The sequence below is a fragment of the Pipistrellus hanaki genome (assembly GCF_964339955.1).
Source record: "Pipistrellus hanaki genome assembly, chromosome: 7".
Classification (NCBI taxonomy): domain Eukaryota; kingdom Metazoa; phylum Chordata; class Mammalia; order Chiroptera; family Vespertilionidae; genus Pipistrellus; species Pipistrellus hanaki.
Window position 1 is genome coordinate 70,442,353 of NC_140509.1, and position 26,075 is coordinate 70,468,427.

At 40.1% G+C, this 26,075-nt stretch overlaps 1 protein-coding gene across 12 annotated transcripts in view; it reads left to right on the forward strand.

The window, feature by feature from the left end:
* Window positions 1-11,167: 11,167 nt before the first annotated feature.
* The window catches only part of EPB41L2 (erythrocyte membrane protein band 4.1 like 2), a 160,781-nt gene continuing 145,873 nt past the window's right edge, over window positions 11,168-26,075 (forward strand). For 11 of the 12 annotated variants that reach the window (XM_084889569.1, XM_084889577.1, XM_084889575.1 and 8 more), the window contains exon 1: window positions 11,172-11,329. The gene's annotated coding sequence lies outside the window, so the exon portion shown is untranslated. Of the gene's footprint in view, window positions 11,330-26,075 lie in introns of all 12 variants that reach the window. The other variant, XM_084889580.1, reaches the window with a different exon arrangement.

The window sequence follows — 26,075 nt, forward strand, 5'->3', positions numbered from 1 at the left end:
AATCATTTGTTTCTCAAGCACGTCTATAAAGGCTTACTACAACATTATGAGCAACACCATGAACTTTAGAATCAAGCAGACCTGACTAGTATTAGGATAAAAATGAGCAAATGGTATAAATCTTAAAGTAGTGTATGACTCAGAATAAGGCTCAATAGATGGGTTTTCTTTATCTATGACCTACAGCCAAAGGAAATAAACTCTCACAGCTTTTCCCCTACAGTCCTGACCATGAAATAAACACAGAGCCCTCTTGAGGATTTCTAGTATTTTAAACAGTTGGCATCAATGGAAAAACAGAGAGTATGTGGGAAGTTTTTAAAAACTTTCATTCACCATCTTCTTAGACCCTGAAGCTGAAAGCCAGTGTAACATATTGACACCAGTGGTGAAAGGGAAGAAGAGGTTAAATAGAAGAGAAGAAAAAGAAGGAAGGAAACATTTATTTTTTTAAAACTTACTTTATTTTTAAAAATATATTTTTACTTATTTCAAAGAGGAGGGGAGAGGGAGAGAGAGATAGAAACATCAACAATGAGAGAGAATCATTGATCCGCTGCCTCTTGCACATTTCCCACTGGGGATGAGTCTACAACCCGGGCCCTGACTGGGAATTGAATCATGACCTCCTCATTCATGGATCAATGCTCAACCATTGACCCACACCTGCCAAGGCAGGAAGGAAACATTTACTGAGCACAGGTTCAGTGCCAGGAACTGTGCTAGGTACTTCTAAGTACAATATAACACTAATTAATCATCTGTTGTAAGGGCATCTCTGCTGTAGACAGGAGAACATCATTGCTCTGAGTTGATGAATCTTGCCTAAGTTCATGCAATTCGTAAATGGTAGAACTGGTATGTAAAGCTAACTCTGACTTCTTGTCTGTAATATTTTAATACGTTTAACACATAACAAAATATATATAAATAGTAACTTACATTACTATTAAAGTCAGCCTTTATATATCTATCTTATGATAAATACTAAGTCATTGCTCTCCCAAAGAGTAATTTTATATTTCTTTTTAAAAAAATATATATTCTATTGACTTTTTACAGAGAGGAAGGGAGAGGGATAGAAAGTCAGAAACATCTATCAGCCGCCTCCTGCACACTCCCCACTGGGGACGTGCCCAGAACTAGAGTACATGCCCTTTACTGGAATCGAACCCGGGTCCCTTGAGTCTGCAGGCCGACGCTCTATCCACTGAGCCAAACCGGTTTCGGCAGTAATCTTATATTTCAATCACACCATTTAAAAAGTTGAAGCCTAAATAATATGAGAAATCTGAATGAAAATGGGTTAGTAATTTAGTTTTCTTTTTCACAGACTTACTTTGAAAGAATTTATAATAAAAATACCTTTCTAAGTGTAACTGTGGCATAACTTCCTCAGTACTTCAATAGCTTCCAGATGTGTAGATAATTTTGTTTAGAAACTTGTAAATTATCAAAGTTCTTTGCTGATTAAATAAGACTTATAATAAAGTAAGTCTTCTCTGCCCTGTTAGACCTCATGATGTTGGAAACCTTTTTGAAGTCATAACTTCAAAGTACAGTAGTTTACATGGTTATAGTCTCATAACAAATACAGGATTATAGACTTTTCTGTAAGATTATAAAGGAAATGAAACAGAAATAATGACAAAATGACTTCTCATGTTCCGGTCTCTTCCTTTGAATGTTTACCAGTTGGTCAACAAACTTGATATGCTGAAAAGTCTTATTGACATCAAAGAATATTTTCTCTAGTGCAAAGGGTCAAGTGTGGTGCCTTGTCAACTGACAGACCACTGGCAACAGAGTTAAACAATTTAAATGGACTTGAGATAATGTCAGTTTGTGCAGTGAGAAGCAAACAGTCTAAATCTGTAGGTTGGAGACATGAATAGCAAATAGTTAGTAAAAGACAAGGAAGCAATGGAGAAAAGGGTGGAGAAATATTAGGGAGGTGCTCAGATATAATGGTTATACTCCAAATCCTGAAGAGTCTGAGGGTTAGAGAAAGAAATTTGGTATAAAATTAAACAAACAAAATAGAAATAAATAAAAAAGAGTTGTGACTGAAGGTGGGAGGGAAATTTTTTAAAGCTTGTTTTCTTTGTTTTAAAGCTGGACAATATCATAAGGCTGCAGCAAATAACAGCAATAAGACAAGTTGACAATTAAATAAGTAATAGTATAGCAGAGAGTGTCACAGATAGCCATTGTCATTTGGGTGTGTGATGAACTTGGACTTTTATCACACTTGTGGATGAAGCTCTATTGCACAACTTGTTTCCAGTCTACTGATCAATACGCTTTTTTTTTTCCCCCTAGAGAAGGACTTACAAAATAACACGAAGCCAGTAAGAGCAGTTGAGAACTGAGACTTCAATCCTCTTATACTAACCTGGCTCTTAGAGTGCAGCTTAAAGAACTTTAAAGGAGGCCTATATTGTAAATATTATTGTAGTAGAAAATTCCACCTGTTTAGAATGAACCCCATTGTATTTCAAACAATTGGTTAAATACTTACTAGTACATAGAAGTAGCGTTCAGTTGTTTTTATTACATTGTGTAATTGGGTCTTGTTTCTCATTCTTTCCTCTGTGAATTCACTTCACTAAAATTGTTCTGGGATCCAACAAAGGCACCACGCCACAAACTGGGAAAAAATAATGTTTAATTTTCTTAGCTAGTTAACTTTTGTCTTGATTTGTCTTCTATCCTTTTTCTTTAATGTATAATGGGGAGAATATAGTAGGACAAACCTTCCTTTTTCTAGATAATTTATGCCATATGCTTTGTATCCCATATTTTGTGATTTAAAACAGAATATTCTTCACTTAGAACCCATATGTGATAGGGATATTATTTTTTCAGATGTGTACATGTACACTAACTTAATTATACTATTATTCTAATTTATTGATTCCTCACAAGAAATTCATATCCAATTCACAGGTATATTGTTAAAAATTATATATATATATATATATATATATATATATATATATATATGGAATTGAGGTCATATAGATAGGAATACATTTTCATCACATTTATATTAAAGTCAGTAATTGATTTTTCTGAATACAAAGCAAAACTGCTTTTGAGAAATATATTAAATATACTTATTCAAATAAGAAACCTAAAAGTATAATTTTGAGATGCAAAAATATATTTACTTTTGACAACCATGCTCCTTAAAAATATTTTTATTAAAAAAAAATAGCCCAGCCAGCATGGCTCAGTGGGTGAGTGTCCACCTATGGACTGAGGGGTTCCATTCCTGGTCAGGGCACATGCCTGTGTTGCAGGCTTGATCCCCATTAGGGGAGAAGGGTGCAGGAGGCAGCTGGCCAATGTTTCTTTCTCATCATTGATGTTTCTATCTCTCCCTCTCTCTTCTCTCTGAAATCAATAAAAATATATTTAATAAAAATAAAAATAAAACTGATAGTTATTTACTTGGTAAAAATTATCAGGTTAAGGAGACAAGTCATTCTGAATGAATTAAATATTAAGGGTAGTATATATGCTATTGTAAAACTGATTTTAATATTTTAAGACAAATATCCACAGACTGAGAGGTTAATTCTTTCTTGTTATGAAAGCCTAAAATTAAAACAGAGAGAGATACTGAGAAATCACATATTTTTTCTTAACATTTTTGTTTTGTTTTAGACTTTTTAGAGTATAACTTACAGAAAAGTGCATAAGTCATAAGTTTACCACTCAATTCATTTTTGCAATGTTAATACACTTGTGTAACCACTCTCCTTATGAGGAAATAGGTCATTGCCAGTACCCTACCAGCAAAATCAACCATATTCCATGATTGCCTATTTTTTTAATTTTATATAAATAGAATTGTACTCTATCTATTCTTTTGTATTAGACTTTTTAAATTCAGTATTATATTTTGAGGTACATATATATTTGCTTGTAGCTATAATTCATTTACTTTTTTGTTATAGAACTGATTTTGTGAATATACCATACATACACTGTTTATGTATATACTAGTAGTCTGTTATAGGGACTATTGTGAAAAATGCTGCTTTGCACATTGAATACCTATCTTGGTGTACTTAAAAAAATCTTATAGAGTTTGAGCTAAACTGATGGCATATGCTGGGGAGCAAGATCTCAAATATTTCCTAACTTGGTGTATTTATGGAGCCATTGCTTTAAAACATATTCCTCAGAGTAGAATTTTGGAGACATAAGATGTGCATATGTTCAATTTTAATATATACTGCCAAACAGTTTTCCAAATTGACATTAGCAATGTGTACTCTCACCATCCTTATCATTTAGTATATCATTATTTTTTAACTTGGGCCATTCTGGTGGGTATATAGTGGTTTAACACTGTGATTTTGATGTGCATTCCCCTGATCACTAATGATATTGAACTTCTCCTTATATGTCTGTTGACCATTTGAGTATCCTCTTTTTATGAAGTTTCCATGTCTCTTTTTCCCATTTTCCATTAAGTTTTCAGGCTTATTTTTATTGATTTGTTGGTGCTCTTTATATATTCTAGATAATCTATATAATCAAGATTCATTTCTTTCCTTATAAAGCTATCTAATGGACTCAGTATCATTTATTGACATGACCCTCCTTTCTCTATTTATGTGAAGTGGCACCTTTCCCATAAATCAAATGGCCATATATGTGTGGGTGTGTTTTGGGACATTTCGTTGTGTTTCAGTGGTCCATTTCTCAGTCCTTCTAGCAATGCTTTGTAGCATTATAATGTCTTTCTATCAAACACTATAAAACACACGTAGGTTTTGAATTAAAACAAATGTTTTTAACTGAATAAATAAAATAAAAAAAGCTTCATCTGCTTCCTTTTTATTATTCTTAAGCTATTGTTCCCTAATGCCATCTCGCTTGAGTGTAGGCTAACTCCTGCCTCCCTTTTCACTGTCACTCGGTGCTCTTATGCAGGGCATAACTTCATCACTCCTTTTTTTGAATTGGCTCATTCTCATAGATTTTGGCCTCATACAATTATTTTACCTATCAGGCTCAGCCATGTATTTTAATAAGTTTTAAAAGTATGGTATCATCATTTTTAGGTGTATGTCCTAAGAGTTTTTCTCTGAAAACCAGATCTGTTAAAATGTGGGAAAAAGAAGTTACCTCACTCATTTTTAATGGTCACTTTCATTTTTTTCAACAAGTATTTGCGGAAGAAGGCCACATGAGCCACTGTGCTTGGAACTAAAATGCAGTGGCACACGAAGCAGCCTGGGTCCCTGGCTTCATAAAGCATATGGCTGGTTGAGTAGTCCCTTGCTATGATTTGTGGCTGTGTGTTTCTTCTCAGCGATTGTTCTCTCCAGGAAGATATTCCTCTGGAGAGGGTGGGATCACAGGAAGCAATAGCATACACAAAACCTGAAAATCCCTACCTTCCTAAGTGTGTTCCAATAAGCAGAACACACTGAGGAAGTTGTGCCTCTGGGAACCACATAAAACCAAGTTGAAAAAAACACACACCACAAAACACAAAAAAAAGGGATTTTGTTAATACCAACTTTCTACCACACATCTGTTTTGAATAAAAGAAGGACCACCCCCTAAGATGGCCAAGTGGAGGAATTTGTTTGCTTAGAAACTGCAACATTCCAGTTCCAATCTCACTGTCTCCATTATTTCCAGGGGCTATTATAAAAACTAGCCAGTCGTAGGGGATTGGTCTTATAATTTTTCTCTTGGTGGTTTTAGTCAACAGTCTCTTCTTCTGCTACTACTGTAGTTGTTGACTTCTTTATTTTTATTCTTTTTACCACTCTTTGCCAAGGCTACTTAGAAATCAGGTTCCTCACACTGTGCCCGAAGCATTTGGCTCTCACTGTCACGCCACATCAGAAGTTTCCTAGGGTATTGTGGGGGTAGTTCTGCTTATCCAGCTAAGTGCAAAGACGCTGCTTCGGGCCATTTTGCCTCCCCGATTCCCACATCTAATTAAGTGGGAACTGAAAGTACAGTGTTCCTTTTTCACCTGACCAAGCTCTCTCTGCAGTCACTGTTTGGGAAAGAGCTTTGCAACTGCAGGTCTGTTGACCACAGGCCTGTGGAGTGAGTCCCAGGCCAGTCCGTTTTCATGAAAGTTTGGGGTTCTGTCTCAGTCATTTGCCATAACAGGACATCTGTCTGCCCCCTGCAAAATGAGGAACCAGGCCCATAAGGTTCTTTCCACTGATTCCTCTTTTCCTTAGACTCTAGGTCTAGTGCCTACCCTTCTGACTCTCTAAACTCTATCTCCCTCTCTTCCTCCTTTCCTCCCTCCATCCCTCCCTCTCTTTCTCTCTCTTTCTTTCTTTCTTTTCTTTTTTTTTTTAAAATATATTTTATTGATTTTGTACAGAGAGGAAGGGAGAGAGATAGAGAGTTAGAAACATCGATGAGAGAGAGTCATCGATCAGTTGCCTCTTGCACACCCCCTACTGGGGATATGCCCGCAACCAAGGTACATGCTCTTGACCGGGCTCGAAACCGGGACCCTTCAGTCCCCAAGCCGATGCTCTATCCATTGAGCCAAACCGGTCCCGGCTCTTTCTCTCTCTTTCTTTCTCCCTCCCTTCCTTCCTTCCTTCCTTCCTTCCTTCCTTCCTTCCTTCCTTCCTTCCTTCCTTCCTTCCTTCCTTTCTTTTCTTTCTTCTTTCTCTTTCTTCATTTCTTTCTAAATATATATTTTTGATTGATTTCAGAGAGGAAGGGAGAGAGAGAGAGAAAAAACATAAATGATCACAGAGAATCATTGATTGGTTACCTCCTGCATGCCCCACACTGAGGATCAAGCCCACAATCTGGGCATGTATCCTGACCAGGAATTGAATCGTGATCTCCTCGTACATATGTTGACACTCAACCACTGAGCATGCCAGTCAGGCTCTAAACTCTTTCTTGTTGAAGATCAGACACGCATGGAATCCCCTATGATCCTTCTTTACTTACCATTGAGAATCACAGTCAGATAAAACTTTAATAAACTTGCTCCATGCTATTGCTTGAATTGAACTGCGACAAAATGGTACTGACTCAATGATGCTTTTATATTGATATCAAAAGATAGTTTTATCCTCATATTTCACATATACTTTACATAAAATGGCAAGGACTGCTGTGAGGACTTAGGCAGTGAGGACTATTTCAGGGCACAGATAGAAACCACAATTCCTGATTCCTTTTCAGCAACTTTATTATCTACCAGGCTGTGAACTCCACCGCAGCAGGGACAAAGTGTTATTCATTCTTGAATATCCAGAGCATGGCATGAGGCCTGGTACGAAACGACATTCGGATTGTTACACTGAAATAATACATCTTTGTTTTACCCTTTCCAAATGTAACTTTTTGGGGGGATTTTTATTGGACTTCATTCTATTTCTGCTTTTAGCTCTGGGGAGCAATTGGCCATGAGATCCCATGGAGAGCAACTGTGGAGATTCTGCTGCAGCTATGGGAACCAGCATGCCCGGCTTCTTTCTCTTCTTTCACTGAGCCAGCTGAAGCAGGGCTGTGTGCATGGCACAGCTCCAACCCAAATCAAGAGGATACCTTGGTTTAGCAGGCTCCAGATGCTTATACCTGCTGTGATCAATATTTGGGAGTGGCCTTTCAAAAGGAGATTATTATTACTCAGTGTGACTTAGATAGAAAACGACACTTAACTTTTGAGGGGAAAAAATATCTGTGGAACACTTTACTGCAGATGGGTTGCTTGCTTAAGGGCACTAGATATAAGACTAGAAAAACATGGCTTCTGTGGTGAAATGTTTACCGAGGTGGCTGCCAACAATGCTTTTCTTCTCTGCACACATGTTCTACTCTCCCTATCAAGTGGTGAAGTCTACGACTCCCACTCCTTGAATTGGGTCCGGCTCTCTGACTTGATTTGAACAACAGAACTGGTATGTGATGCTGTGACTTCTGGGCCTAAGTCTGAAAGGCCTTGTAGCTTTTATTTTTATCTTCTCAGAAGCCAGGTGCCATGTAAAAAAGTCTGGGTTATCCTGCAAAAAGGTCATGTGGAGCTCAGCTGGCATGGCATAATGGTTGAGTGTCAACCTATGAACTGGAAGGTCACAGTTCAATTCCTGGTCAGGGCATATGCCTTGGGTATGGGCTCAGTCCCAAAAGTAGGGCATGCAGGAGGTGGCCGATCAATGGTACTCTCTCATAATTGATGGTTCTCTCTGAAATCAATAAAAATATATTTATAGAAAGACCATGGGGGGGGGGGAGGGAGAGAGAGAGAGAGAGTGAGAGAGAGACAGACAGACACCCCCTGGGAAAGAAGAGTTAATATGGAAGAGGAGGAATTAGGCTCCCAGTTAACAGGCAGCACCAGCTACCAGACATGTGAGTGAGGCCATCCTGGATCCTTCATCCAGTAGGCACCACTTAGAGCCACCTCCCAGCAGACACCACTTAGAGCCATCCTGGTGATCCCTACTCCAATGCCTACTCCAAAGAATTATGAGCAATAAAATGACTGTCGTTAAGTGTTGAGGTCATGTAGCCACAGATAACTGAACACAGCTCCAAGGACTGGCCAGGTGATCGTGTTACTCCTGTAGGCATTTCTGTGGCATCTTTCTTCCCCCTGGAACTGGGAATGCATAGATTTCCAGCAAAGCTTGAGATTGCCGCAGTCAGAGGGAACATGAGAGTGTATTGGCAGGTCATCCTGCCTGTGGACCACGTAGAGAAAGGGCAGGTTGTGAATCTAGAGCCACTAGAATACTTCCTCCTGGCTGGGCTTGACACCCAGAAGTCACAAAGATGAAAAAGGAATCACCAGTACAGTGAGATGCAGATTTTTAAAGAGCTGCTTATGTCAATGAGTGGGTAAGAAAGGGCACTAAGGAGGCCCTGGGTAAATTTATAGTTCAAATTGCCAAGCTTTGCTTGTTGGTGCTGCTCAGGATCGATGCTGCAAAGATAAATTTGGATGTGGTGACTCTCAGGCTGCTATCTGGATTCCTCTCTAGTCTTTGTATCAGTCCCTTGCCTGTTGCTCAATTCTATCTTGTGGGAAGACGCAGCCTTGCTTTTATGTTTCTTTTCCTAGAGATTAATGTTCTGGCCTTGACCCACAGCCTGGTAGCCCTGTCCCATGATGCCAGTGCTCCAGCTTGCTCACATCACTGGATATCACCTGTTTAGGACTTTGTCCGCTTGTCTGTCCAAACCCTTCTTGACTTAGTTAGGCCTCCCTGCTTGCCTGGATTACCACCTGTTGTTTGTCGACATCTGTATGGTACCATGTTTCATCTGTTTTCTTCACTTCCTTATTGCTCCTGGAACTTTATTTTTCTCCCTTCAGTTCTTACCAGGTGCTCACCGAATCAGCTCCATTCCACTGAAAAGTTGGGGCTATGTAAGACTGTGTCCAAAATACAGTTTCTAATTCTTCTTCCACAGAGTAACCTTTAGAATTTGATACCAACCTTTTCATCACTGTTAATAATCTCTTTAGGTGAAATCTTGTTAGTTTCCATGCTATCAAGGTCACCCATTTAAGGATTTAATTTAGCCTGTCAATATTCCTCTTAAAAGGTGGCATATGGAAGTGATTCACATGCTTTAAGAGAATATAGTAGGATATCATTTCCTATGGTAAAGGCATATTTTATGTTTTATTAATTATGCCTACATTTATGTTATTATTTTGCATTAGCATTTTAAAGGGTTTCCATCAGGAATAGATGAAGGTTTTATGGGTCCTAAAGCTTATAAGACTTTAGGGACTCTCTTTAATAAAAAAAAAATTAAGATAAATATACAGTTAGTTTCAAAGCATGTAAAAATAAGGGATCCTGAAGCTTAGGTTTTTTAAGTTTTATTATAAATCTGTCTCAAAGTTGCCAATAGTATTGTCTTATTAAATTCATGGCTTTTCTTTACCAGTACTGCTATCTAATCAGGTTTTCTTTCTGTATCAGCAAATCTTATTAAGTTTAACTTGGGCACTTAGCATATGGGGAATGAAATAACTTAACATATGTCTCTAGCACGTAGAACACACAAATAAACGGTAGTAATTATTATTTTATTACTTACTAGGAGGACCTTATCAAATAATTTATCTTCTCAACTCTTAATTTCCTCTTTGATGTAATGGAGATAATACTTGTCCTGCCTTCTTCATAAGTCTATTGTGAGGATCAAATGATAAAATAGGTGAATGCGCTTTGTTAACCGAAAAGCATCCTACCCAGGGAAGGCATTGTTATGAAACTGAGGTTTCATTCGGTATTGTTAATTTTTGAAAAGGTTATGCCTAGGAAAGAAAGGAAGATTTTTATGTTGGCTAAGGTGGAGTCACTAAAGACTTCAATAGCGGTGTGAGGAGGCAAAGGACAAGAGGTGCAGATGCTGGAGGCCATGACCTGCACATCCTGTTGGCCATGCCACATTCAGAAAAGATGAAATAAGTAAAATGCGAGAGCATGTAATTACACAAAAGACTGGGAAGGAGGTATGTGTGTGTGTGAGTGTGTGCGTGTGCGTGTGCGTGTGTGTGTGTGTGTGTGTGCTTTCCAAACTTGGCCTCAATCTAGGTCTCCAGCCTCTTGAGCCATGTCCTGCTGTGCAGCCGCAGCTCCCAGGCCTCTGCCTGGAGAAATCCTACTCACACTTTAGGTTCAGCAGAAAAGCCCCTCCTCCCTGGGGTTTCCCCAATTCCTCTTGTTCCTCCCACAGGAAGAAAAACAGTTCCTCTCCAATGCCCTTTCTGTGACCACTTCCACTCTAGGCTGAGAGGGACTCAGTTGTCCTTATTCCCAGGCCTCTGGGGCCTAGCCTCGCCTGCCACTCAATAGGTGTTCAATAAACGTGTAGTCAGTGATTTTACTTGGGGAAAAATAAGTTTTAAAAGTTGACACGAGGGCGTATGAGGTTTGGAATTCGTGGGCTAAGAACGCCTTGCACACAGGCATTAGCAGTCGTGATCCAGCGCAACGAGGAGGACCTGATGTCCCTCCAGCCTGGGGTACCAGGCGACCGGTCCCAGGAAACCCCGCGGGAGGGGCCGCCCGCGCCGGGCCGGGGGCGTGGCCTGGGACGAGGGGCGTGGCCCGTAGGGGGCGTGGCCAGGCTCGAGGGGGGTTTTCGTGCCGGGGGGCGCGTCCGGCGGGGGCGCGGGAGGGGCTTCCGCCGCGAGGGGGCGGGGCCGGCGTCCCGAGTTCGCGGACGGCCCCAGCCAGGGAATTTCAATTTGAAACCTACCCGAAGGGAGGAGGAGGCGGGCGGGCGGCTGGGGCTGGAGCAGGACCGGTCCCCGCGGCGAGAGCTCCGGAGGTGCGGTGTCCGGGTAAGGAGGCGGCAGAATGGCGGGCCCGAGGCGGGCCTGCGGCGGGGGGACCCGGGCCGACGGACGGGTCCCGGCGGAGCTGCAGGGGTGGCTCGGATTTGTCCTCCGGCAGCAGCTGGGAAGCTGATCCCAGGCAGGAAGCGGTGGCGGGACGGTCCCTCCGGGGGGGAGGGCGGCCGGCTTTGGGTTTTTTTCTGTGGCTCTCACTCTCCTGCCCTCCCCCGGTCTACCGGACCCCGATCCCTCTCCGGGGCCCGGGTCCTGTGGCTCCAGGCCGGACACTCGCTTCTCCGCTCCCCTGTGGACCCTTCGTCCCCTCTCCCGGGGGCCGGGGCCAAGCCTCGCCGTAGCCGGGAGAGGCAGGGGCGCGGGGAGAGGGCTGTGCGGGCTCCGCCTGGCGCCGGGGGCTCGGGGTCGCGCATCCCGGACCCGGCGGAGCGGCCGGAGGAGGAATCCGGCTCCATCCGGGCGCGGCGGGAGGAGAGCGGGTACCGGCCGCCCGCCCGCCCGGCGCTGTGCGGGGACCCGCCGGGGCGGCCTGCGGGCTGTGATCGGGGAGAGGAAGCGGGGCCCCGCCGCCGCCGCGCCTCCCGGGCCGCCGCACGCGTGGGCGCCGTGGGGGCCGTGGGGCCGCGCGCCCGCCCCACGCGCCCCGCGGTCCGGCCCGCGCCCGCCCGCGCGGATGCCGGGACCGGCGCACGTTTGGAGCGCCGATCCTCGCCGTTCACCCACCCAGGCCCTCTTCCCACGGGTGGCATTTTCCTCCCTCCTCCGGGGCTGGAGGCAGAGGGTTGGGAGCACGTTTAGGGGGGCTGGAGGCAGAGGGTTGGGAGCACGTTTCGGGGGGCTGGAGGCAGAGGGTTGGGAGCACGTTTAGGGGGGCTGGAGGCAGAGGGTTGGGAGCACGTTTCGGGGGGCTGGAGGCAGAGGGTTGGGAGCACGTTTCGGGGGGCTGGAGGCAGAGGGTTGGGAGCACGTTTCGGGGGGCTGCTGGGGAAGGACGCGGGGGAGAAGCGGGCGGAGGTGGGATGGGCGTCCGGGACCACGTCCCCGGCCCCGGGCTCTGTCCCCGCAGCCGCCGGGGACTGTCTGCTGACTGGCGTCCCTCTTTAAGCTTCCCAAGATCGCTAATCTCTGAGGTCAGGGCTGTGGGTTTGGCTTTTTTTTTTTTTTTTTTTTTTTTTGGAAGTTAGAAGAACTCTGGCCTAGAGTCTCTTATTTTTGGGAGGGGTCTTTGAATGGGGCCCTCCCTAGGGACGGAGGACGCCTTAAATGGAATCCCCCCTCCGCACAACTGCTGCCCTGTCTTTAAGAGCCCTTGAGGGGGAAGAGGGGGGGACCTAGAAGAGCTGAGGATGTATTTTTCCTTTTCGGAATCACTTCGCTTCCTGTCTCTTGAACCTCTTGCATCTGCAATGGCATGTGTGTGCCAGGTGTCTTCTTGTTAGTTATTTAAAGCTTCTTTTTCTTTTTTCCCCTTTATTCTTCCCTTTTCCTTAAAAAAATATATATTTTATTGATTTTTTTTTTTACAGAGAGGAAGAGAGAGGGATAGAGAGTTAGAAACATCCATGAGAGAGAATCATTGATCAGCTGCCTCTTGCACACCCCCCACTGGGGATGTGCCCACAACCAAGGTACATGCCCTTGACCGGAATCGAACCTGGGACCCTTCAGTCCGCAGGCTGACGCTCTATCCACTGAGCCAAAAACGGTTTCCGCTTCCCTTTTTCTTCCTTCACTCTTTATTTTCCCCCTTGTTTTTGTTGTTCTTTCACTGGAATCCATTCTATATATCCAGACTACTGTATTGAGAATTAGCATTTTAGTCGGTGTCCTTGCATTTCACACTCGAGGGAAACTGAGGCAGTTTTTTTGTTTTGGCCGCAGGAGCTGGGATTTAGACTTCTCAGTCTTTGAACTGGTTCAGCCCTCTGGCTCATGGCTGTGGGAAATCACTGGTGTGCTGTTGCAGCCACTGATGGAGTTGCATTGCAATGCAATCTTGAATTGTGATAAGGGTGAACCCCGTATGTTCAGCAGACTGACACGACTTTCGAAGAGCTTGGCTGTGTCACCTGCCAGCTTGAGTGATCAGTCCTATGGTTTAATTTAAGAACTACCATCAACCCTCAGATATCTGCTCTTGGAGGTTATTAGAGAACTGTACAAGTGGAGATGGCTTGCAACAATGGCATGGATTTAAGGCTAATTTAATCCTATGCTATCTTCCCCACTTCTTGGGCAGAATTCCTGCTGAAGTCAGTAGTGGTCTGTGTGCAGGAGGACTGCTGAGAACAAGAGGCTGCTCATATAGAGGAACGGGAAGGGACAGTTTCTTTCCCTTTTAAAACATCCCTCTTTAAGAAAGACCTAGTCATAACAGTTCTTTAATCTTTTACCCGTATTTGAAGTAGCTAGAGCCCAGTGTGCAAAGAACTTCCAGAGAAAAGATGTGGCTGAGTTGAGCCCCCCAACCTCAAATTCTTGATATCTAAATTGGATAGGGATGCTTACAATGATTAAAAGCCATAAAAAGAATAATCATTTAACAAAGTTAGAATTTTTTTAAAAAAATAAATATTTTATTGATTTTTTACAGAGAGGAACAGAGAGGGATAGAGAGTTAGAAACATCAGTGAGAGAGAAATATAGATCAGCTGCCTCTTGCACACCCCTTACTGGGGATGTGCCGTCAACCAAGGTACATGCCTTTGACGTGAATCGAACCCGGGACCTTTCAGTCCCCAGGCTGATGCTCTATCCACTGAGCCAAACCGGTTTCTGCCAAAGTTAGAATTTTATTTCAGTAAAATTATACCTAACTTGTATAAAAAACTTAAGCTGTTATGGAATATTTTCATCTAGGTTTGTATATTGAACTGGGTATGTATACAGCTGGGTATGTATCTTAAAATCTGAAATTGAATTCCAAGTAGAAAGAAGCACATTTTCAGATTTAGGGAACAAATCTGAAGAGAGGCCCACCGGAAAAATAACTATGTAAGCATAAAACGAGGAAATTCAGATAGGTCTTACAGTGTTTGGAGAGTAAGTACAGTCTTTACATTTAGTGACTACATTAGATCTGTGAGCGCTTGGAGGTTTTCAGGTTAACTTTGTGCCGATCTGAGTTGGTGAACTTGTTAGGTCCTTTGCTTTTTTAACGTAACATTCTTGTGGTTTACCCTTTCTAAATTGCCAGTTCTAAAGAATTGAATTTAGAAAACCGATCCAGTCACCAGATTTTAAAAATAGATTTTTAAAAATCATAACCATGTCCATGTGTACTACCCAACCACTTGCTTTCAACTAAAAATACTTGCAAAGATGACAAAGCAGTCCTCAACCAAAATATTTATTGGTAAAATTACTCTGTAATTAGTAATATTGTATAGTTATGTTTAACATCAGGCTTTGCTCTGAACTACCACTCTCATATTACTGTGGTAGGGAATTACAAAGGTTCTATCTTTGCCATTTTATTTAGAGATGTGGGGTTTATATTTTATATAACGGAATGCTAAATATTTTTTGCAGATTTAACTTCGTTTCTGTTTTCACAGTTAAGTCTGGGCCTTTTTTCTTTTTCTTTGTGGTGTTTTTTTTTTTTAATGAAATAGTCTAAAAGCTCTGTGTGGACTTTTCAAAAAGTATGAGTTGCTATTATTTTTATAAAGCACTGAAATAGTTTATAAGGATCAATACTACTGAGAGTCAAATTTTGCATTTCTAAAATCTGTATTGTTTACTTGGAGAAAACAAAGGAGATGTGCCCCCACCCTCACCCCCTTTATTTAGAAACCTTTTCAGTGGCCTTGTTTGCTTTTTCAGATTCAGAATGACTGTACCTAACCATTGGGTACCCTTACAGATTTAAAAGCCTCAAGTAAATGTTTGTGCTGGCTCCAGTAGTCAGCAAATACTAGCCAAACCCTAATTTACTGCCCTTTTATAGAATCTTGGAATCTCAGGGCCAGGGCTGGACCTTTAGAAGTCAGCAAATCCATTTTCAGCCCTTGACCCTCACCGCACAAGCATTTCCAGGCTCTTTGGAAGGCCTGAGTTAATGGAAGGTTTGTAGATGATTCCTCCACAGATTCCAGACAGAGTATCCTCTGGGATTGCTATGTTTTGGCACAAACCAGCAACTTGATATACAAAAGATTTTATCATTTCTCTGACTTGGCAGTGCCCCAGATTAAAATCTAAAATAGAGTCAATGGCTGGTGTCATTAACTACTGGGTTATTTAGACGTAACAGGTAAAGCAAAGAGCAAAGAAAAAAATGATCTTGAATATCAGCTAGAAATAACTGATAGTGATAACCAATGATTTTTTTTAAAAGATCTCTCCTCCCCCCCCTTCCCCCCGTAAAGTGTGTGTCAGTGTATTTTGTATAAGAGAGGGAATATTAGAGGAGGAATATATATTCTCTCTCTCATACACTTAAAAAATATATATTCGTTATGTGAAGCGTTGTTTACAGTTAATAAATTTGATGAATCAACTCATTGAATCTTTATATAATATATTGGAGGTGCTGTTATTATTATTATTATTATTATTATTATTATTATTTTAATTGTTCCTCACTTGAAGATATTTTTTCCATTGATTTTTTTTTAAAGACGGGGAGGGAGAGAGAGAGTGTTTGGTTGTCATGAGAGACTCACATCGATTGTTGCCTCCTGCACACGCCCCAAACCAGGCTGGGATGGGGATTGGGCCTGCAACCCACGTACATACTCTTGACAAGGAATTAAACCCTTTGGTCCTCAGGCCTGTGTTTTAACCATGGAGCCAAATTGGCCAGGACTGGAGGTGCTTTTAGTGAAGATTCTATGAAAGTTGTAGTTGACTTTGTAGAACCTAGTACTGTTACACGTAGAGATGTCATATAGATAATATTTCATATAGCAGATTTTTTATTTCTACTGGATGTTTTCCTTTATTTTGTGGTTGGCTTGTTTCCCTTTGGCTTATGCATTTCTTAGTTGTATGTTTTTCATGTCTAGAAAGGTAAATATACTATTACCCTAAATACCTAATGTTTGGGATGGTATTTATTTTTAATGAGGATTTCAATGAAGTTATTAAAATTCTTATTTTAAAGTATTGTCTCTTATATTTAGACCTGATGTGGCCCTGTGAGTTTATTCACATTGCTTCTGGATTTTATTTTTCTTCAAAGATTGAAATTGGGCTAATTTCACATTCTCAGTTACTTTTAAAATGGAAATCTGTTTTTATTTCACAGATACAGCTCTATACTTTGATATTTTTCCACTTTGGCATATTAGTGTCATAAAGATGTAAATGTGTATAGATTTGCCTTCCCAATGATCTTTATAGTAAAGATTTGTGCACATTGTGCACATTGAAAGGAAATTAATTAGAAGAAATATTTTAATATCACTATTCACTTTTTCTCTATAATAGAAGTGTCAACCAGATTCATGATTGACAATGACAGATAATTAATACCAGCAAGGGCTTTATATGTATCCTGCATGTGCAAGTCAACTTAGCCATATATATATGGAATAAATTTAAGGAATGAGAATTGTCTTATTTGCTCTGAGAAATTTCTTATATAAGGTTTTCCTTTTGTCCAATTTGGTGTCATGGGTTCCAAAGTAATTTTGTCACTGTTCATCTGTAGAACCTTATTGTCTAGGTCAGTTAGGGAAAGATACTAAATTAAAATGTAGTTTACACTGTCATAATTGTTAAATTCTCTGTCTTCTTGTCCAGTCTATTTGTTTATCACATTATATTCATCTACCTAGAACAGTGTTTTTCAACCTTTTTTGGGCAAAGGCACACTTGTTTCATGAAAAAAATCACGAGGCACACCACCATTAGAAAATGTTAAAAAATTTAACTCTGTACCTATATTGACTATATATAAAGTAATTCTCTTGAATAGGAATCAAATAAACACAAAGAAAGTATTTTATAATTACTTTATTATGAAATATTAAGTAAACAAAATAGTGAAAAATTATAAAAATTCTTGTCTTGTCTGCACACCAGGCAACATCTCGCTGCACACTAGTGTGCCGCGGAACAGCGGTTGAAAAACGCTGACCTAGAACACCAATTTTAAATCTTTTTCATCTGATGGCACATATAAACTTAATTACTAAAATTCTGTGACACACCAAAAAAAATGTTATATTTTTTGCCAATCTAACAAATAATAGTCATAATTTTGATTCATTCAGATTGGACGGCTATTGTGCTGGCTGTTGTCAGTTTTTTATTTGACCATCTAAGGATAAAAAGGGTAATTAGTGTCCCTGATTAAATAATCAGGTATTGTATGTCTTAAAAATTCTTACAGCACACTGGTTGAAAATTACTGAGCTAGGGGACCAAAGGGGAGTGCAGAGATCATTTCGTTCAGACTCAATCTGAGGTGGGAAGTGAGGTTTGTGGGAAAGGAGTTGCCCAGGGTGGGAATCATGGGTTCACAAACTTCCTGAGACTTAATTGGTGTGTGTGTGTGTGTGTGTGTGTGTGTGTGTGTGTGAGAGAGAGAGAGGGGGGGGGGTGGTGGGGAGGTTTGGGAAACAAAAGATTGAAAACTACTGACCTGGTTCAGTTCTTATTTTTGATTTAGGAAATTAAAATCTTAGGAGGTCTTTCATTTTTCTTAATGTTATTCTATTGTACTTTCATCACTGACCCCCCACCCCCCACTTATTTTCATTTAATTGAATTCTTTTATCTTTTTTATACCCAATTATCAATGTAAAACTGAATTCTGATATCATCTTGGCCTCTTACATTCCTACCTATGAATTTAACAAATGGACTTTTATTTTCTCACAAATTTCCTTAATGGGAATCTCAATTAGAAGAGACCAGTCTACACTATTAGTTGCTGGTTAGCCTGGCATTTTAGTCAGTAACCTTGGGTAAGTTATTTCGCAAAGCCTCAGTTTTCTTATCTTTAATATGGTATTGACAACATAACTTTATAGAATAATATGAGGATTAAATGAGTCAGTATTTATAAAATGCTAGTCCTTATAAACTGCTTTTACATGTGCCTGGCATCTTTGAAAATTGTTAGGTTAAAAAAAGATCTAGTGGTTCAATTGTGAATATGTGGTTAGCATTTTTTTTTTTTTTGCAGTGTGAGGAATAATTATGTGAAATACAGTCTTTGAGATGGAACTGGAATTTCCTATGGTGATCATAAGTCAAAACCACTTTTTAATAATTTCAGTACAGAATTTCTAGAATTTTTGAACTTTTAGAAAACTTTGTCCTATCAGATTGTTACCACTTTTGGTAGTATGTAGTATACATATGTATAGCAAAGCTGTTTGGATCTAGTTTCAATAACACAGTTCATAAAATTTCCCAGGGCCAAGAGACCACAGAAAGGCTGACGACTTCTGCATTATAAGGGAGTTTATATACAAAGTGTGTCTTGGGCTACGGCAGTACAACATGGTAAAGAATTAATACAGAATAGGGCAGGATGGATGGGGTACTAGTGCATGGAAAACGCCTTACGTGCTTGCTCTAAGCAGGGCAATGACCTGTTCCAGGAGCAAGCATGCAGTGGGGTGTGGGGAGGAGTCGATCAGACAATTTCTGGGGGCGTTTACAGGATATAACCTCTCTTCTGGCCTGGATCTAGCTGGCTGGTCTCACAGTGGTAACATCATGGAACAGTCTGTCCTCCATACAGCCAGACTGTAGTCTTTTTGTTATGTTGTCAGAGGTATCTGATTTTGAGTGTAACTTCCTCTCTCTCTAACTTCATAAGGTTGCTGAAAGAAAGCTGTGAATGGAATTTTTATTGATAGTGTTTAAGTCTCTGCAAGTAGCATTAAAATGTGACCTTTATAGACTCAGCACATATTTTTGTACGTGAAATAGATCTGTAGATGTTTTTTTGTCTAATACTTATTTCCCCCCATCACCATTTATCCCCCTATCCTCTTTCATCCCCATCCATGTTGTTTTGATTACTAGTGTGATTCCTCTAATTCTGTTCTTTCTCAAGATTGCTGTTGTTATTCGGGGTCTTTTGTGGTTCCATATAAATATTTGGAGAATTCGTTCTGTTTCTGTGCAATATGCCATTGATATCTTGATAGGATTGCATTAAATGTATAGATTACTTTGTGTAATACGGACATTTAAATGATGTTAACTATTCCTTTGCATGAACATGCTATATGTGCTTCCGTTTATTTGTATTTTCTTCAATTTCTTTTTTCAGTGTCTTGTAATTTTCTGAGTATAGGTCTTTTACATCCTTAGTTAAATTTATTCTTAGATATTTTATTTATTTTTAAAGCAATTGTGAATGGGGTTATTTCTGTTTCTGACAGTTCATTGTTGTATAAAAATGCAACTGATTCTGAATATTTATTTTGTATCCTACTTTACTAAATTCAGTTATCAATTTTAGTAGTTTTGGGGTGGAATTTTTAGGATTCTGTATATACTTCTTTCCAATTTGAATGCCTTTTAATTTTTCTTATTGTTGTGGCTAGGATTTCCAGTACTATGTTGAATAAGAGAGGCGAAATCTGACATTCCTGTCTTGTCCCCCATCTTAAGGCAAACCCTTGTAGTTTTTGCCCATTTAGCATGATGTTGGCTGTGGGTTTGTCATATATGGCCTTTATTACATTGGTATATAGTCCCTGTATTACTACTTGGCTGAGAATTTTCATCATAAATACGTGTTGGATTTTATCAAATGCCTTTTCTGCATCTATTGATATGATCATGTGGGGTTTTTCCTTCATTTTGTGTGGTATATCATATTTATTGTTTTGTGGATATTGTACCAACCTTGCATCCTTGAATAATTCCCACTTGATCATGGTATACGATCTTTTTAATATATTGCTGAATTTGGTTTGCTAATAGTTTGTTGAGGATTTTAGAATCTGTGTTCATCAGGGATATTGGCAAATGATTTTCTTTCTTTATTGTATCTTTATCTGGTTTTGGAAATAGGATAGTTCCGTGTATTTAGTTATAACCGGTCTCCTGTTTTAAGCTCTGTCACCTCAGCCCTCAATGGTATTGTTTCTGGTACGTCCCCACCAAAACAGGAATTTAGGGTTTGGCTTCCTCTGGTCTGGTAAGTTTGTTATTCTGTACATCTGTTTTCCATCTTCTAAAATTCTGTTGATATATCTTATCTGCTGGGCTGTCCCGTGTGTGTGTGTGTGTGTGTGTGTGTGTGTGTGTGTGTGTGTACTTTTATTTATTTAAAAAAAATTTCTTGCTGTCATTTTAGTGTGGTTTTGGGAACAGAAATTAACTCATGTTTAGTCTATCGATTTTAGAGTTTTAAGTTGATAAAAATAAAACTGCCAAGTTACTGTAGTACTCACAATTTGGTAAGGATTACCACTTTAATAAAATGGTCCCTTTTTGTCACGCCAGATGCTGAGTTGAACTTGTTATATGTACATATAGAGAGAAAAGTCAGACAATTTAGTCAACATCTAGAGTGAATGGGAATGAATAAATGATATGTCATTAAATAAAAGGTGCTTCCTAGAAAGAGATCAGCAAATGTATTATATTATTTCCTATAATATTTCAAGGATTAGTTCAGTACAGATGCTTATTAAGGTATATACTATATACTTAAACTAGATTTAGAAATAAACAACAAAAACAAATTTGATGAATGTATATCAGAAATGGCCACCTTATTTTAGAGTTTACTATATATCTTACAGTATCTTCAGATGACACATGGTTTGCATACATAAATTTATATATTCTTTGAATATTGAATATAGAGGAAACTTGGAAGACAGGTGGGTTTTGTTAAATACTTTTAGGGTGAAAAAAATTCATTACTAGGACTTAAAATAGGGAATGGGAATTACCCCGAAGTGAAGATACATATTTTAGGGATTTTTGAATATGGGGATTGGGGAAAGTGAGACAAAAATGGAGATCTGAATAAGGTAATGGCTGTGAGGTCTGAGGAAGTTCCAGGAAGATCCGAAGGCATATATATATATATATATATATATATATATATATATATATATACACACCATGTTTCCCCGAAAATAAGACATCCTCTGAAAATAAGACCTCCTTACAGGTTTCCTTCTGAGTGAAATATAAGGCATCCCCCGAAAATAAAGGCCCCCCCCCCCTAGGCTAAACATGAGAGATTTGGTCTACTGATTCTGAAAGAAATGGAGTCACAAGAAATTCATCAGGAAATTCAGGAATTGGATTGTTATGATGTTCCAGAAGATGATGACATGATTGTCATTGAATAAATGAGTAAATTCTTGATACTGTAGGATTCACAGTTTGTCTGGTTTGTGTTGACAACTACCTTACTACCGTACCGTATACAGGTAATAAATTTCCTTTATTTTCATTTAACAATAAATGTGTACCGTATTCTTCTTCATGGAAAAATAAGACATCCCCTGAAAATAAGACCTAGCGCATCTTTGGGAGCAAAAATTAATATAAGACACTGTCATATTTTCGGGGAAATAAGATATATATATATATATATATATATATATATATATATGTGTGTGTGTGTGTGTGTGTGTGTGTGTGTGTGTGTGTGTGTGTGATTAGTGTGGGTTAAGTTACTCAGTGGTTTCTAAATTCAAATACTTTATTCATTAATGTAAAAGATGTTGCAGGCAATAGATCAGGACAGTATTTCCTTAAAAGTGTGGTGATATGTTAAAATGATTTGAGATAATACACGATAAATCTTTTTCTTACAGTAGTTAAATATATATGCCATCAGAAAAATATGCAAATACTTAAATTACAATTGATATAACTTAGCATAAGGCCAAAGTAGGTAATTTTTAAGTGACTTGATTTAAAGATCAGAATGAAATAAATAATAATATAGTGCCTGTTTGAATTTGGCAAAAATTATCAAGTAAGTTTCTGAATAAAGTTTGAGAAGCATTGGGTAGTTTCAAAATATGATTTCCTTAATCAAAGTGCTTTGTACATGCCTTCTTTATCCTGGTAGCTCTCATCCTGAAACTATATGGTGAGTGTGGCATGGACTTCTAAGCCTCTCCTTTCCTTTCTGAAAATTCTGTTTTATACATTATTTTTCTCTTCTCAAAATCAATTCTTAGAACATTTTCTCATTTGATTCTTAAAACAATTTCATACCATAGGTCTGACCGTTGAGAAAAGTGAAGAAGAGGTTAAACATATCCAAAGTCATTTGGCAATAGTAATGGAACTTCAGGCAAAGCCCAGGTCTGCTTGTTGTCTAGAGTTATTCTTTCTACACTGTTCTCTCTTGCTGTTAATAGAGTTGCCAATTGAAATTTTCTTGGAGAACTCAAAAAGCCTGCCAAGTTTTGTAGCTAGAGTGCTATCCTGTGACTTTCATATATTTGTATATCTTGAGCCCAAAAGGTAGACAGAGCTAAGTCTTCCAAAAATAGTTCAATAAATGTGTCAGCGTTTTGAAATACTATTGAAAAAACAAGGAAGCAGATGACCTATGGGATTATTGGAAAGTGATGCCAAAGACTTTCACAAGTATTTAAAAAGCAAATGTATCAATGGTCATATGCAGAATTATGGCACATATTTAACCTTTATTTTTGGAGCCCATTTATATTATGGTAATCTTTTACTTTCCCTCCATACACTCTGTTTAATTAATTGCCTTTGATCGTGGTTAAAAAAAAAAGCTGTTAAGTGAACATCTTCCTTAGAAAATTACCTTTAATCCACTTCTCTTAAGAAGAAAAAGGAAAGCTCTTTTTTAAAAAAACGAATAAAAATTGTGCATGAGAAAGGTTAAAGTGTTGAGTAATGAGTTGGGTCTGTCTACCAACAAAGGAATTAAGAGTTTATTCATAAGTTTGTAACCAGAATTGTTTTTGGATCTTGGCCATTAAAATCAACATCAATAAAGCTTGGATCTTAATTTCCTAATGCCAAGATTGTCTGTTTTAAATTATGCATATAAGGGAATGTGAATACATTTGTGTCGTGTCCCTCTCCCCTCTGCTTAACCCCCTCCCCATTCCTCCCTCAAACAGAAAAAATAAAGGTATATTGGAAATAATATGAACTTTAGTAAATTTGCAGTACTGGGCCGTAGATGTGGGCAGCATATGTAGTGCAGATGTGACTTCAACTTTCCTTCTAATTGAGACCAGTTCACTTTCATCCCCAATGATGCAAGCTTCAACCCAATGAGTTGAGGGTGAATTCTAGAGGATTCTAAAGATCTGCTATCTGTGTTACTTGCTCTGTGAAGCACACAGGATAGCAGTGAAGAATAAAGTGGCTCTTTCTTAAGTACTTTTTATTATTAGTTTTTTTTAAAAGCCATGTTTTTCCTGTCTGAGCTGGGGAGGAGCCTGCAAACAAGGTATGTGCCTTTGACTGGAAGGGAACCCGGGACCCTCCAATCCACGTGCCCAGGCTCTATCCACTGAGCCAAACCAGCCAGGGCTCAGAGTGATTTCTTAAAAGAAAGTATACCATTGTCAGTTATAGAATAATGTTTTTCTTTTTTAAACTTTGTATTTTGGAAAATTTAAAATATACTCAGAAGTAGAGAGAATCCCATATAATAAAGAGGTAATATGCAAATAGACCATCGCACCCTCACAAGATGGCTACCTATGACCAGGCTGGCAGTGGGGTTAGTGAAAATGACCAAACAACTGAACAGCAGGCTGCCTGGGACGACCAGGCCAGCAGGGGGGTGGTTGGGGGCCACCAGGTCAGTGGGAGTGGGGGGGAAGGCAGTAAGAGGTGACCAGGGCAGCAAGGGGGAAAGTTAGGGGCGACCAGGCTTGCAGAGGGGGGGCAGTTGGGGGTGACTAATTTGCCAGAGGGGTGGCAGTGAGGGGTGATCAGGCCAGCACCCAGAGGCAGTGAGGGGCAATCAGGCCAATCAGGCCAGCAGTAGGGGGGCAGTTAGGGATGACCAGACAGGCAGATGAATGATTAGGGGCCAGCGGTCCAGGACTGTGAGAAGGATGCCTGACTGCCATTTAGACATCCCCCGAGGGGTCCCGGATTGGAGAGGGTGCAGGCTGGCTGAGGGGACTTCTCCCACCCCTCCCCCCATGCACAGATTTCTTGCACTGGGCCTCTAGGCCTATATAATAAAGCAGGAATATGCAAATTGACCACTTCACAAAGATGGCTGCACCCACAGCTGGGGCCAAGTCCCCATAAGGAGCCTTAACCAGCAATCAGCAGGGACCTGAGGCTATGCCCTCCCCACCTCCGTGGGGCTTGACGGGACCTCAGGCTGTGTCCCCTGCCCCAGCTCCAGGCCAGGGGACCTGAGGCCATGCCCCCTATCTGGCACCAGGTGAGGGGATCTGAGGCCATGCCCCCTATCTGGCACCAGGCAGGGGACCTGAGGCCATGCCCCCCATACACCAGAGCTTACAGTCATAACTGCTGGCCTAAACTTACGGCACGCTTCCTGCCCTGGTCTGGGCTGGGGGACCTCAGGCCTCGCCCACCATCTGGCACCAGGTGAGGGGACCTGAGGCCATGCCCCCTATCTGGCAGGGCTTGACAAGTGGGACTGGCTGGGTCTGGATCTAGCCAGATTTGGATCTAGCCCAATGGGGGAGGGGGCGCCAGGTCTGGGTCTCACGCCATTTTGAGGGGCATGTGGGTGGGCGGGGACCTGACTCTGGGGCCCGTGGTGAGCCCCAGACTCTGACAGGAGGAAGGTTTTCATATACATTTTACTAATTTTCTTTCATCTCTGATACTTCTATTATAGAGAAAGGGCAAATAGCAGTATTAAATTATTTCCTCTAATTCCCATTTAATGTTCATGAATTTTGTGCACTGGGCCACTAGTAGTAATATAAACCCTATGTACCCTCACCCAGCTTTGACTGTTACCAGCACATTTATATTTCCCTTTCACTACCTAATAATCCCCACTCCCATTATATTGAAACAAATTCTAGACATTACATAATTTTATTGTATATAAGTAAGATATTTCTATCTCATTTAAAAAATATTTTTATTGATTTCAAAGAAGGGTGAGGGAGAGAGAGATAGAAACATCAATGTTGAGAGAGAATCATTGATCTGCTGCCTCCTGTATGTCCCCCACCGGGGATCAAGCCTGCAACCATGAGCATATGTCTTGACCAGGAATTGAATCATGATCTCCTGGTTCATAGGTCTAACCACATTGGCTGGGCTTCATTCCCTTTTTTGGCATGTACTTTCTGGTCTCCAAAAAAAAGCTTGTTCATTACTGCTTTTAGAATTCAAGTTAGCTCATTTATGAATAGTCAGTTCTCTCTCTTTTTTTTTTTTTTTGCAATTAAATATATGAATATTGTTGTGATCAATGCAAGCAGTTTCCCCTAAATGTAATATTATGGATATAGGAAATGCTTCAGCCAATACTAAAAAAAAACCCCTCTGTAACAATTTCTAAACCAAATCTGAACTGGTATTTAAATTCTGTTGTAATGTTAATGTTTTATAAATTTTCCCCCTTGACTCCTGCCTATGCTTACACTAGATTTTAATGTTTATACATCTCTCTCCCACTCTTTATCTTTGTCATTTATTCTTCCTCCGTTCCTCTCCTTTTCTTTCATTTTTCTTTTGCTTAACATAGTTTAGTGGCAATATGTTGGAACTGAACCAAATAAAGCATTTTTTTTCCAGCTGACTGGATTTTAATGTGACTACACAGTTGTTAATAAAATCATACCAGGGT